The sequence below is a fragment of the Stenella coeruleoalba genome (genome assembly GCF_951394435.1).
Source record: "Stenella coeruleoalba genome assembly, chromosome: 21".
In the NCBI taxonomy this organism is placed as follows: Eukaryota; Metazoa; Chordata; class Mammalia; order Artiodactyla; family Delphinidae; genus Stenella; species Stenella coeruleoalba.
This window is the reverse complement of record NC_137167.1, coordinates 19,766,751-19,781,665: the sequence shown is the minus strand read 5'-3', so window position 1 is coordinate 19,781,665 and position 14,915 is coordinate 19,766,751. Positions and strand designations below refer to the sequence as shown.

The following is a 14,915-nucleotide window of genomic DNA, read 5'->3' as shown; positions in this document are numbered from 1 at the left end:
GCTTTCCTGGGCTCTAGTCTCCTTATCTGGAAACTTTCCTATCAAAGTTGATAAATGTGATTGCAAACACCTTCCTTATCTATATCAGAGGGTCATTGTGAGAATCAATTTTTTTAAATGCACTTTTTCTTTACTTATTTGGATACTGATATCTTCTCATAATATCTTTCTTACACTGCATATATAAGGTTTTGAAAAGAACAATGGCTTTGGAAGACCAATGAAAAGTGGATTCCTAGAGAAAGGAGGTTGAGCATTACCACAAAGAGACATTACTGACCTCTTACAATTGACTAATTTCTTTTCCTCACCAAGGATCCCATTGGAGTGTGAAAACACATTGAAAAATGATATCACAGGGCTTCCCTGGTGGCGCAGTGGTTGAGAGTCTGCCTGCCGATGCAGGGGACACAGGTTCGTGCCCCGGTCTGGGAAGATCCCACATGCCGCGGAGCCTCTGGGCCAGTGAGCCATGGCCGCTGAGCCTGCGCGTCTGGAGCCTGTGCTCCGCAACGGGAGAGGCCACAGGAGTGACAGGCCCGCGTACTGGAAAACAAAAACAAACAAACAAAAAAACAACAAAATGATATCACAGATAAGCCACAAACTGGGAGAAAATATCTGCAAAACACATTTCTGAAAAAGGACTTATTTCTAAAATATTCAAAGAACTCTTACAACTCAACAATAAGAAAACAAACAACCCAATTCTGAAGTGTGAAAAGATCTAAACAGATACCTCTCCAAAGAAATTATGCAAATGCCAAATAAGAATGTGAAAAAAACCCGTCAACATCACATGTCACTAGAGAATTACAAATTAAAACAGCAATTGCAAATTAAAACAACTACATACCTATTAGAATGGGTAAACATTTTCTTTAAAACTTACAATACCAATTGCTAGCAAGAATGTGCAAGCACTCTCATTCATTGCTGGTGGGAATGCAAAATGGTAATGCCGCTTTGGAAGACAGCTTGTCAGTTTCTTACAAAGCTAAACATAGTCTTACCATATGATCCAGCACTCACACTTCTGGGTATTTACCCAACTGGTATGAAAACTTAAATCCTCACAAAAATCTGCATGCAAATGTTTATTCAGTTTTACTCATAATTTCCCAAAACTGGAAGCAAAGAAGATGTCCTTCAATATGTGAATGAATAAAAAAAACTGTGGTATACCCACACAAGGAAATAATACTCCATATAAAAAGAAATGAGCTATCAGTATACTCAAAGATATGGATGAACATTAAATGCATATTGCTAAGTAGAAGAAACCAGTCTGGAAAAGCTACACACTGTATGATTCCAATTACATGACACTGGAAAAAGCAAAACTATAGCAACAGTAAAAAGATCAGTGGTTACCAGCAGTTTGGGAGGGTTGCATAGGTAAATCACAGAGGATTTTTTAGGTCAGTGAAACTGTTCTGTATGTTACTGTAATGGTGGATACATGATATTTTGCATTTGTCAAAATCCAAAGAATTTTACAGAACAAAGAGCAAACCGTAATGTATGCAAATATTTCAAAATCATTTAGGAGGTCGTCGGGGGTTCCCTAATGGTATGCAATCCTTGACAAAAGAATCTAAGTGCATTATAAATATATAGAACAACTTTACTGAAAAGGATTGAGGGGGGAACTGTGTAGATCTAAGTATTTTTGGAAATGAGTGGAGTCTATAAAGGCAAAAGAAATTGCACATAAGCACTGTACTCTAGTCAATAAAGTTGTTTCCCACAGGGGTACAGGTTAACAATTCTAACTTTTCTATGCTAGTATATTGAAACTGAACAATTAAGTAAGTGAATCATGGATGGTGGGAACCAGTTTTCTCACTATTGGAGTGTGAATTTACAGATAAGCAAGGAGAAGAGACTGGAATGATCCATATAGTGATGAATTGGAGCCAGATACATCAGTATGAACTCATGTTTACCTTAATATAGATACATATGATTGCATGTAGAAATATTTATAGATATGTATATATATATATATATATATATATACACACACACACACACACACACAGGTTTGTATACACACATATACACATATATTCCCTGCTCTGTCAGCTGAGAAGGTCTAGAAGCAATGACACCCCAGTAGCAATAGTACACCTGACATTTAGATCTTGGTCTCTAATACTATTCTCTAATAAAAGGAACCAAGGGTCCTTGGAGAAATGGTTGATGATAAGGCTGGGGCAGGATATATACAAGATGATCCAAGAGCAAATTATAGTTCCAGAAATTAAGGGAACTCCCCCCCAAAAAATGACGAGGATATGCGAAAGGGACCCAAGAATTTCCAATGACCAAAGCTAGGACAATTTGAGCAACAAAATAATAAATAGAACAATATTGGTTTATAACCCAAAGTATAAATAAATATCCCTGAGTCCATACTGATATAAATAAATGATTGCATAAATAATTAAATGAGAGAGAAGCTACAAATCCCCTGTGTGGAAGAATTCCAAATAATTTATGTAGACACTCTACCCTCAAGGAGGTAGAGCGTAACTCCTTAAGTGTGTGCTGTACAAGATGACTTCCTTCCAGAGAGTACACAATGGAAAGGAACACTAAGTACACCTGACAAATACTACCTTAGCCAGATGATCAAGGTCAGCATCAATGGTGATGTCATGTTAGTATTATACTCTTGATATAATATGAAGACAATAGCACTTTACCTCTAAGTTCTCTTCCCCCAAACCATTAACCTCAGTCTAATCATGAGAAAAACAAGAGAAAAATTCCAGGAAAGGGGCATCCTACAGTATACCTGATCAGTCCTCCTCAAATCTTTCAAGGTCATCCATAGCAAAGAAAGTCTAAGAAATTGTCACAGCCAAGAGGAGCCTAAGGAGACCTGACAACTAAATGTAATGTGGTGTTCTGGATGAGATCCTGGAACAGAAAAATGACATTTGGTGGAAACTCCTGTAAATATAAAATATAAAGCTGTTCTAAAAAGTTATCAATGTAGGGCTTCCCTGGTGGCGCAGTGGTTGAGAGTCCGCTTGCCGATGCAGGGGACACAGGTTCGTGCCCCGGTCCCGGAAGATCCCACATGGCGCGGAGCAGCTGGGCCCGTGAGCCATGGCCGCTGAGCCTGCGCATCCGGAGCCTGTGCTCCACAATGGGAGAGGCCACAACAGTGAGAGGCCCGCGTACCACAAAAAAAAAAAAAAAAAAAAAAAGTAATCAATGTAGAACATCATTAGAGAGCAATAATGGATTAAAATGTAATTGTACTTCTTCACAAGCATTTGGTTTTACTAACCGAAGTTGGGACCAGAACATTTATTTATTTATTTTTTTATGTGGACCATTTTTAGAGTCTGTATTGAATTTGTTACAATATTGTTTCTGTTTTATGTTTTGGTTTTTTGCCTGCAAGGCATGTAGGATCTTAGCTCCCTGAGCAGGGATAGAACCTGCACCCCCCGCATTGGAAGGCGAAGTCTTAACCACTGGACCGGCAGGGAAGTCTCAAGGCCACAACACTAGTTTTTATTTCCCAATATGTATAACTTTTATTTCGTTTTCTTTACCTTTTGCATTAGCTACAATTTTCAACATAATGTTTTATTTTATTTATTTTTTATACAGCAGTTTATTAGTTATCTATTTTATACATATTAGTATATACATGTCAATATCAATCTCCCAATTCATCCCACCACCACCACCACGCCCCACCCCTGCTTTCCCCCGTTGGTGTCCATACATTTGTTCTCTACATCTGTGTCTCTATTTCTGCCTTGCAAACCTCTTCATCTGTACCATTTTTCTAGATTCCACATATATGCATTAATATACGATATTGGCTTTTCTCTTTCTGACTTACTTCACTTCACTCTGTATGACAGTCTCTAGGTCCATCCTTTTCTCTACAAATGACACAATTTCATTCTTTTTATGGCTGAGTAATATTCCATTATATATATGTACCACATCTTCTTTATGCATTTGTCTGCTGATGGGCATTTAGGTTGCTTCCATGACCTGGCTACTGTAAATAGTGCTGCAATGAACATTGAGGTGCATGTGTCTTTTATTTTTTTGTTCTCCTTGTTATTTATTTATTTATAGAACTTTATTGGAGCATAATTGCTTCACAATACTGTGTTACTTTATGTTGCACAACAAAGCCAATCAACCATATGCATACACATGTCCCCATATCCGCTCCTGCCTGATTTTCTCTGCATATAGGCCCAATAGTGGGATTGTTGGGTCATAGGGTAATTCTATTTTTAGCTTTTTAAGGAACCTCCATACTGTTCTCCATAGTGGCTGTATCAATTTACATTCCCATCAACAGCGCAAGAGGGTTCCCTTTTCTCCACACCCTCTCCAGCATTTGTTGTTTGCAGATTTTCTGATGATGCCCATTCTAACCAGTGTGAGGTGATACCTCATTGTAGTTTTGATTTGCATTTCTCTAATAATTAGTGATGTTGAGCGGCTTCTCATGTGCCTCATGGCCATCTGTATGTCTTCTTTGGAGAAATGTCTATTTAAGACTTCTGCCCATTTTTGGATTGGGTTGGTTTTTTTTTTTTTTAATATTGAGCTGCATGAGCTGTTTATATATCTTGGAGATTAATCTTTTGTCCGTTGATTCGTTTGCAAATATTTATTTCCATTCTGAGGGTTCTCTTTTCATCTTGTTTGTAGTTTCGTTTGCTGTGCAAAAGCTTTTAAGTTTCATTAGGTCCTATTTGTATATTTTTGTTTTTATTTCCATTACTCTAGGAGGTGTATCAAAAAAAATCTTGTTGTGATTTATGTCAAAGAGTGTTCTTCCTATGTTTTCCTCTAAGAGTTTTATAGTGTCTGGCCTTACATTTCGGTCTTTAATCCATTTTGAGTTTATTTTTGTGTATGGTGTTAGGGAGTGTTCTAATTTCATTCTTTTACATGTAGCTGTCCAATTTTCCCAGGACCACTTACTGAAGAGGCTGTCTTTTCTCCATTGTATATTCTTCCCTCCTTTATCAAAAATAAGGTGACCATATGTGTGTGGGTTTATCTCTGGGCTTTCTATCCTGTTCCACTGATCTGTATTTGTGGCATTACCATATTGTCTTGATTACTGTAGCTTTGTCGTACAGTCGGAAGTCACGGAGTCTGATTCCTCCTGCTCCATTGTTTTCCCTCAAGACTGCTTTGGCTATTCGGGGTCTTTGTGTCTCCATACAAATTTTAAGACTTTTTGTTCTAGTTCTGTAAAAAATGCCATGGTAATTTGATACGGATTGCATTGAATCTGTAGATTGCTTTGGGTAATATAGTCATTTTCACAATATCGATTCTTCCAATCCAAGAACTTGGTATATCTCTCCATCTGTTTGTGTCACCTGTGATTTCTTTCATCAGTGTCTTATAGTTTTCTAAGTGCAGGTCTTTTACCTCCTCAGGTAGGTTTATTCCTAGGTATTTGTTTCTTTTTGTTGCAATGGTGAATGAGATTGTTTCGAGATTGTTTCCTTAATTTCTCTTTCTGATCTTTCATTGTTAGTGTATATGAATGCAAGAGATTTCTGTGCATTAATTTTGTATATTGCAACTTTACCAAATTCATTGGTTAGCATGAGTACTTTTCTGGTGGCATCTTTAGGATTATCTATATATAGTATCATGTCATTTGCAAACAGTGACACTTTTACTTCTTCTTTTCCAATTTGTATTCCTTTTATTTCTTTTTCTTCTCTGATTGCCATAGCTAAGACTTCCAAAACTATTTTGAATCAGAGTGGTGAGAGTGGACACCCTTGCCTTGTTCCTGATGTTAGAGGAAATGCTTTCAGTTTTTCACCATTGATAATGATGTTTGCTGTGGGCTTGTCGTATATGGCCTTTATTATGTTGAGGTAGGTTCCCTCTATGCCAACTTTCTGGAGAGTTTTTATCATAAATGAGTGTTGAATTTAGCCAAAAGCTTTATCTGCATCTATTGAGAGGATCATATGGTTTTCATTCTTCAATTTGTTAATACGGTGTATCACATTGATTGATTTACATATATTGCAGAATCCTTGCATAGCTGGGTTAAATCCCACTTGATCGTGATGTGTGACCCTTTTAATGTGTTGTTGGATTCTGTTTGCTAGTATTTTGTTGAGGATTTTTGCATCTATATTCATAAGTGATACTGGTCTATAATTTTCTTTTTTTGTACTATCTTTGTCTGGCTTTCGTATCAGGGATGGTGGCCTTGTAGAATGAGTTTGGGAGTGTTCCTTTGCAATTGTTTGGAAGAGGTTGAGAAGGATTGGTTTTAGTACTTCTCTAAATGTTTGACAGAATTCCCCTGTGAAGCCATCTGGTCCTGGACTTTTGTTTGTTGGAAGATTTTTAATCACAGTTTCGATTTCATTACTTGTGATTGGTCTGTTCATATTTTCTATTTCTTCCTGATTCAGACTTGGAAGGTAATACCTTTATAAGAAATTTTCCATTTCTTCCAGGTTGTCCATTTTATTGGCATAGAGTTGCTTGTAGTAGTCTCTTAGGATGCTTTGTATTTCTGTGGTGTCCATCGTAACTTCTCCTTTTTCATTTCTAATTTTATTGCTTTGAGTCCTCTCCCTCTTTTTCTTGATGAGTCTGGCTAAAGGTTTATCAATTTTATCTTCTCAACAAACCAGCTTTTAGTTTTATTGATCTTTGTTATTGTTTTCTTTGTTTCTATTTCATTCATTTCTGCTCTGATCTTTATGATTTCCTACCTTCTACTAACTTTGGGTTTTGTTTTTTCTTCTTTCTCTAGGTCCTTTAGATGTATGGTTAGATTGTTTGAGATTTTTCTTGTTTCTTGAGGTAGGCTTGTATTGCTATAAACTTCCCTTTTAGAACTGCTTTTGCTGCATTCCATAGGTTATGGATCGTCTTGTTTTCATTGTCATTTGTCTCTAGGTATTTTTTGATTTCCTCTTTGATTTCTTCAGTGATCTCTTGGTTATTTAGTAACGTATGGTTTAGCCTCCAAGTGTTTGTGGTTTTCACATTTTTTTCCCTGTAACTGATTTCTAATCTCATAGCTTTGTGGTAGGAAAAGATGCTTGATATGATTTCAATTTTCTTAAATTTAACAAGGCTTGATTTGTGACCTAAGATGTGATCTAGACTGGAGAATGTTCCGTATGCACTTGAGAAGAAAGTGTGATCTGCTTTTATTGGATGAAATGTCCTATAAATATCAATTAAATCTATCCAGTCTATTGTGTCATTTAGAGATTGTGTTTCCTCATTAATTTTCTGTCTGGATGATCTGTCCATTGGTGTAAGTGAGTTGTTAAAATTCCCCACTATTATTGTGTTACTGTCGATGTCCTCTTTTAGAGCTGTTAGCATTTGCCTTAGGCATTGAGGTGCTCCTATGTTGGGTGCATATATACTTACAATTGTTATATCTTCTTCTTGGATTGATCCCTTGATCATTATGTAGTGTCCTTCCTTGTCTCTTGTAACATTCTTTATTTTTTTATTTTATTTTTTTTGTGGTACACGGGCCTCTCACTGTTGTGGCCTCTCCCATTGTGGAGCACAGGCTCCGGACGCACAGGCTCAGCGGTCATGGCTCATGGGCCTAGCCGCTCCGCGGCATGTGGGATCTTCCCGGACCGGGGCACGAACCCGTGTCCCCTGCATCGGCAGGCAGACTCTCAACCACTGTGCCACCAGGGAAGCCCCATTCTTTATTTTAAAGTCTATTTCATGTGACATTAGTATTGCTACTCCAGCTTTCCTTTGATTTCCATTTGCAAGGAATATCTTTTTCCATCCCCTCACTTTCAGTCTGTATGTGTCCCTATATCTGAAGTGGGTCTCTTGTAGACAGTATATATATGGGTCTTGTTTTTGTATCCATTCAGCAAGCCTGTGTCTTTTGGTTGGAGCATTTAATCCATTCATGTTTAAGGTAATTATTGATATGTATGTTCCTATGACCATTTTCTTCATTGTTTTGGGTTTGTTTTTGTAGGTCCTTTTCTTCTCTTGGGTTTCCCACTTAGAGAAGTTCCTTTAGCATTTGTTGTAGAGCAGGTTTGGTGGTGCTGAATTCTCTTAGCTTTTCCTTGTCTGTAAAGCTTTTGATTTCTCTGTCGAATCTGAATGAGGTCCTTGCCAGGTAGAGTAATCTTGGTTGTAGTTTCTTCCCTTTCATCACTTTAAATATATCATGCCACTCCCTTCTGGCTTGTAGAGTTTCTGATGAGAAATCAGCTGTTAACCTTATGGGAGTTCCCTTGTATGTTATTTGTCATTTTTCCCTGTTGCTTTTAATATTTTTCTTTGTCTTCAATTTTTGTCAATTTGATCACTATGTGTCTTGGCATGTTTCTTCTTGGGTTTATCCTGCCTGGGAGTCTGTGCTTCCTGGACTTGGGTGGCTATTTCCTTTCCCATGTTAGGGATGTTTTCAACTTTAATCTCATCAAATATTTTCTTGGGTCCTTTCTCTCTCTCTCTCTCTTCTCCTTCTGGAACCCCTATAATGCAAATGTTGGTGTGTTTAATGTTGTCTCAGAGGTCTCTTAGGCTGTCTTCATTTCTTTTCTTTCTTTTTTCTTTATTCTGTTCCGCAGCAGTGAATTCCACCATTCTGTCTTCCAGGTCACTTATCCGTTCTTCTGCCTCAGTTATTCTGCTGTTGATTCCTTCTAGTGTAGTTTTCATTTCAGTTATTGTATTGTTCATCTCTGTTTGTTTGTTCTTTAATTCTTCTAGGTGTTTGTTCTTTAGTTTTTCTAGGTCTTTGTTAAACATTTCTTGCATCTTCTTGATCTTTGCCTCCATTCTTTTTCCGAGATCCTGGATCATCTTCACTATCATTATTCTGAATTCTTTTTTTGGAAGGTTGCGTATCTCCACTTCATTTAGTTGTTTTTCTGGGGTTTTATCTTGTTCCTTCATCTGGTATATAGTCCTCTGCCTTTTCATTTTGTTTATCTTTCTGTGAATGTGGTTTTCGTTCCACAGGCTGCAGGACTGTAGTTCTTGCTTCTGCTGTCTGCCCTCTGGTGGATGAGTCTAACTAAGGGGCTTGCGCAAGCTTCCTGATGGGAGGGACTGGTGGTGGGTAGAGCTGAGTGTCATTCTTGTGGGCACAGCTTAGTGAAACTTTAATCTGCTTGTCTGCTGATTGGTCGGGCTGGGTTCCCTCCCTGTTGGTTGTTTGGCCTGAGGCGACCCAGCACTGGAGGCTACAGGCTCTTTGGTGGGGCTAATGGCAGACTCTGGGGGGCTCATGCTAAGGAGTACTTCCTGAAACTTCTGCTGCCAGTGTTCTTGTCCCCACAGTGAGCCACAGCCACCCCCCGCCTCTGCAGGAGACCTTCCAACACTAACAGGTAGGTCTGGTTCAGTCTCCTATGGGGTCACTGCTCCTTCCCCCTGGGTCCCAATGCCCCCACTACTTTGTGTGTGCCCTCCAAGAGTGGAGTTTCTGTTTCCCCCAGTCTTGTTGAAGTCCTGCAGTCAACTGCCACTAGACTTCAAAGTCTGATTCTCTGGGAATTCCTCCTCCCATTTCTGGACCCCCAGGTGGGGAAGCCTGACGTGGAGCTCAGAAACTTCACTCCAGTGGGTGGATTTCTGTGGTATAATTGTTCTCCATTTGTGAGTCACCCACCCAGCGCTTATGGGATTTGATTTTATTGTGACTGTGCCCTTCCTACCATCTCATTGAGGCTTCTGCTTTGTCTTTGGATGTGGGGTATCTTTTTTGGTGAGTTCCACTGTCTTCCTGTCGATGATTACTCAGCAGTTAGTTGTGATTGCAGTGCTCTCACAAGAGGGAGTGAGCGCAAGTCCTTCTACTCCTCCATCTTGAACCCATCCAGAACACTAATTTTTAATTTTGCTCAGTAGTCTACCCTGGGGCAGTTGGAGCCATCATTCATCATTAGCCGTTTATAAAAGCTAATAGAAAAAAGTCAGTGTTTAAGTACATATCAGAATACATATCAGAATGAGTTTCACAGACAGTAAAGATGTAATAAGCTGGAAAATCTTTCCTTTCACATAACAAGTGAGCCAGATTTTTATTTCCTACTTCCCTAATAAGGGCAAAGGACGAAGGATGTCTGCTCATATTATTGAGTAAGGGGCACAGGGAACTTCTGGTGCAGATGGAGATCACTCAGCACCTTTCCTCCCAGAACACTGGAGCCTTGGTGAAGTGTGTGAGATTTTGAACATCCCCTCTCCAATTCCAGTATCTGATAATCTACCAGATGTTCCAAAATACATATTCAAAAATTTCCTTAAACAGCGGATGAAAAGAATTTTTTTTTTTTTTTGTGGTACACAGGCCTCTCACTGTTGTGGCCTCTCCCTTTGTGGAGCACAGGCTCCGGACGTGCAGCCTCAGCGGCCATGGCTCACGGGCCCAGCCACTCCACAGCATGTGGGATCCTCCCAGACTGGGGCATGAACCCGTGTCCCCTGCATCGGCAGGCGGACTCTCAACCACTGCACCACCAGGGAAGCCCATGAATTTTTAATATAAATTATTAAACTTACCGTCCTTTCCTCTCTCTGTTCCAATTTACTCATATCAGCATCAGACTTATTCCAAAAAATTAAAACAATGAAACTAGTTGTTCATTTAGAATAGAGATCAGTTTGGTATTGTATCCAGTACCTATAAGTTAATATATTTCCTCCCCCAAGTTCCACCTCAGAACATAACTTCCTGACCCACAGGAATGTACCCCTCAGCTAAGAATAAGTTCTTTCCTGCTAGGAAATTGCTAAAGATGCCGTTTCCAGCCTGACTAATTTTGAATGTTCCAATGTACTTGAAATGAACTCCTTCCATTAAAGTGGGGAGGGTCATAAAGGTACTCATTGTACAGCAAATCTTGAAAACACCTAGAATGTTCAACTAAAAAATTCATTCTATTATTCCTTCCCCCCCACCCCACAAACAGCCACATTAATGCAAATGACATATCATAAGTATACATAAAGACCCCGATTTAAAAAGTGAAAAGACAACACACAGAATGAGAAAAGTATTTTAAACCATACGTCTGATAAGGGGTTAATATCCAAAACATGTAAAGAACTCATACAAGTCAATATCAAAAAAACAACCCAAATATAAAATGGGCAAAGGACCTGAATAACATTTCTCCAAAAAAGATATAGAAATATATGATGGGCACATGAAAAGAGGCTCATCATCACTAGTCATTAGGGAAATGCAAATTAAAACCACAACGGGATATCACCTCATGCCCGTTAAACTGGCCATCATCAAAAAGACAAGGGATAACAAATGCTGATGTGGATGTGGAGAAAAGGGAACCTCTGTGCACTGCCGGTGGAACTGTAAATTGGTACAGCCACTATGGAAAACAATATGGGGTATCCTCAAAAAATTAAAAGTAGAACTACCATACAATCCAGCAGTTCCACTTCTGGGAATATATTTAAAGAAAACAAAAACACTAACTCAGAAAATTATCTGCACCACCATTTTCATAGCAGCATTATTTACAATAGCCAAGATATGGAAACAACCCAAGTGTTCATCAATGAACGAATGAATAAAGAAGTTGTGAGATATGTATGTGTGTGTGTGTGTGTATATATATATATATATATATATATCACTTAGCCACAGAAAATGAGGAAATCCTATCATTTGCAACAACAATGGATGGACCTTGAAGGCATTATGCTAAGTGAAATAAGACAGAGAAAGACAAATACAGTACAATGTCACTTATATGTGGAATCTCAAAAAACCAAAAAACTCCTGGATGCAAAGATCAGATCTGTGATTACCAGAGGCAGGGTGGGAGTGGGGGAATTGAAGGAAGGGAGTCAAGAAGGTACAAACTCCCATTTATAAGATAAATGAGTACTAGGGGTCTAATGTACCACATGATGACTATAGCTAGCCATAAGATTAAAGCTGTTAAGATTTATAGGAAAGTTAAGAGAGTAAATCCTGAGTCTCACCACAAAGAGAAAATTTTCTTCTTTTTCTCTTTTTTTTTTTTTTTTTTTTTTTTTTGCGGTACACGGGCCTCTCACCATTGTGGCCTCTCCCGTTGTGAAGCACAGGCTCTGGACGCGCAGGCTCAGTGGCCATGGCTCACGGGCCCAGTCGCTCCACAGCACATGGGATCTTCCCGGACCGGGGCACAAACCCGTGTCCCCTGCATCGACAGGCGGACTCTCAACCACTGCGCCACCAGGGAAGCCTTTTCTTTTGATTGCATCTTTATGAGAATATGGATGTTAGCTGAACCTATGGTGGTCATCATTTCACAATATATGTAAATCAAACCATCATGCTTTATGCCTTAAACTTATACAGTGATGTATGTTAATCATTTTTCAATAAAATTAGGGGAAAACAACAACTAAAACTCAGTCTTTGGTGTTAATAGCTGATCTCTGTGTGGTCCAAATTCAATTTTGTTTCTCTGGAGCAACACTATATTCCCCTCACTTCACAATACTATTAGAAAGATTTCCATGTGTGTACATTTTAAGCTCCTTGGGGATGACATCACAGGAGCAAAGGGGACCATGAGAAGAGTGACCTGGGATGCAGGGAGCATACTGAGGCAGCCCAAATGTTCTGTGGTTGGATCCTGACGTCAGGTTATTGAAATTGAAGATGGAAAACCCATACTGAGTCATTTGGTTCTCTCCCTTGAGGGCAGTAGATTATGCTGGTCAGTATATTATTTAGCACTTTGTCCAGTTCCGTTCTAAATAGCCCTTTCTTGGAGGCTATTAACTCAAAGCTGGAAAGGATTTTATTACAATGAAAGGCTTTCTACTGGTTGGTCATTTCTTCCACAAAATGCACATTCTCCTCCCACTGAGATATTAAAAAATAAAACCTACCAAACAACATGAAAACTGTGATATTGTAGAAAGTGTGGAGCACTAAGCACATTGTCCCAAAGTGGCCCCAGATGCTCACTCTGACTTGCCTGGACAACAGTTTGCTGAGACCACTCCTGTCTGCCTTCTCCCTAGAAGGAGGGGCTATATCCAAGCTCAGCTTCCCAAGAACTAGTGGCCCCATCCCCCTTTCCCCATAGAAACATCCCATAGGTCCAAAATCTCCAGGTGCAGTTAATGTTCCTAGGCAACTCTTGTAAATAGCTGACACCCACATCCAGACTGCTCGGCACTCAAGGAGTCTGATTATCTCCATTACAGGTTTGCTATCAGGCTCACCCTATCAGAAAGGCAGAGTGCCCCCAGTAGAATGCAAACCTATGCTACTCATCAGCAAAGCACCTCAGCTCTAGTGTTTTCCCCATGGGAAAAATGGGAAGGTGAGAGACCCCTGCTTTTTCTCCTCTCCAGCTTTATAAGTTTCTGCCTTCCCCAGTAGGGCAGATTCCCTAACACATGCCATGTCCTAACCTGCTACATGACAGAGAGTGACTCAGATGGGACCCTCCCTGAACAACAAAGATTGAGGACTTCAGAGCCAAGCACTGGGTGCTCTGATGCCCATTAGCTATATGAGCCTCAGTTTCCTCATCTATCAACTAGAAGTAAAACTTGTCCTAGATTATAAGAGCTGGCAACAATGTCCCCTAAGTACATGGTTGTGGTTGGCACAATGAAGAAACTCAGCAAATGGTAGCTACTATTGCTGGTACAATTATTCTCGGTAGAAATGCACAGGTACCCCTTGGGACATCTGAATATTATTTTTTGAATGTGTAACCCAATATGTACAGTGTTTGGTTTATTATACAGAAATAAAACATTTCAGTCCATGGAATAGGTGGTAATGATAAAGCATTTCTTACTGGGTATATAAGTGAGGAAGAAAATGTAAACTGCTCATCATGTTCTAGGCACATTACTGCATCTACCCCCCTGCTGCCAAGAGGACAAACCCAGACACGCTTGACGTTCACCAAGGCATCAGCTCCCAAACTGCTCTCCACTTCTCTCCGAATCTGGGGTCTCCAAGGATTTGATCTCCTGCAGTCACTTAATACTGATCAGCAGTTTACGTAGGAAGCATCAGTCACCCCTCAATGCTAAGTTTTAAATGCTGTGGAGCCAGAAAATGTAAAACGTGAGAGTATGTGAGATGCGAAGGTGTGAAGTGAGTGAGTAAGAAAGTACAAGAGTGTGAACATAGCGTGAACTGTGTGTACTAATGCTGCAAACAAAACAAAGGAGAACCTGACCTCTTGTTAATCACCATTAAGGCTCTAAGTGGAGCTCAGGGATGTCCCAGCTGCATTCCTACATCTCTTAGCACTGCTCCCTGTCCCTATGTACAAGACATGACAGAGGAAAGACAATAGACGATCATCAAACACCTTAAAATAAACTTGTGTTGGATATTAAAGGCCTAAATTCATCTATCTACGTTTGCAGCATCTTAAGTTGAATTAAAATAAAATCCAACAACAGCACAGCCCAACAAGATGCTGTTTATTAGAAACATATGGAAAGCTGAAAGAGAATGAATTAAGGGCTGGGTACATTTTAACTAATCAAACTTACACCAAAGGAAAGCAGGTTTGGCAACATTATCTCAGGCAACATAGTATTTAAAAACATTTTAAATTAAGAGAACATTGTATCACATTAAATTTAAACTAATACTAAAGACATGATATTTATAAACTTTAATATGCCAACTAAAAGTCTCTCAAAATGTTTAGAACAAAAATGTATAGCTGCATGGCAGAGTTTGATATTTTTAAGCCATTACTATCAATATATAACAGATCTCACATTCAAAACCAGAACAAAACAAGGACCAAAAAACTAATGTAACTAATTAATAAGTAATGTAACTAATAAAATACACCAACTTTATCTCAAAAGTAAAGATCTCATCCTCTTACATACCCTTGATCCATATATAATCA

At 39.2% G+C, this 14,915-nt stretch overlaps 1 protein-coding gene across 9 annotated transcripts in view; it reads right to left on the bottom strand.

Annotated features, from left to right (window-relative positions):
* LOC307179853 (uncharacterized protein) overlaps positions 1 to 14,915 on the bottom strand; it is a 1,051,707-nt gene that overhangs the window by 880,376 nt on the left and 156,416 nt on the right. For all 9 annotated transcript variants that reach the window (XM_079909530.1, XM_079909531.1, XM_079909532.1 and 6 more), the window contains exon 3: positions 281 to 546. The gene's annotated coding sequence lies outside the window, so the exon portion shown is untranslated. The remainder of the gene's footprint in view (positions 1 to 280; positions 547 to 14,915) is intronic.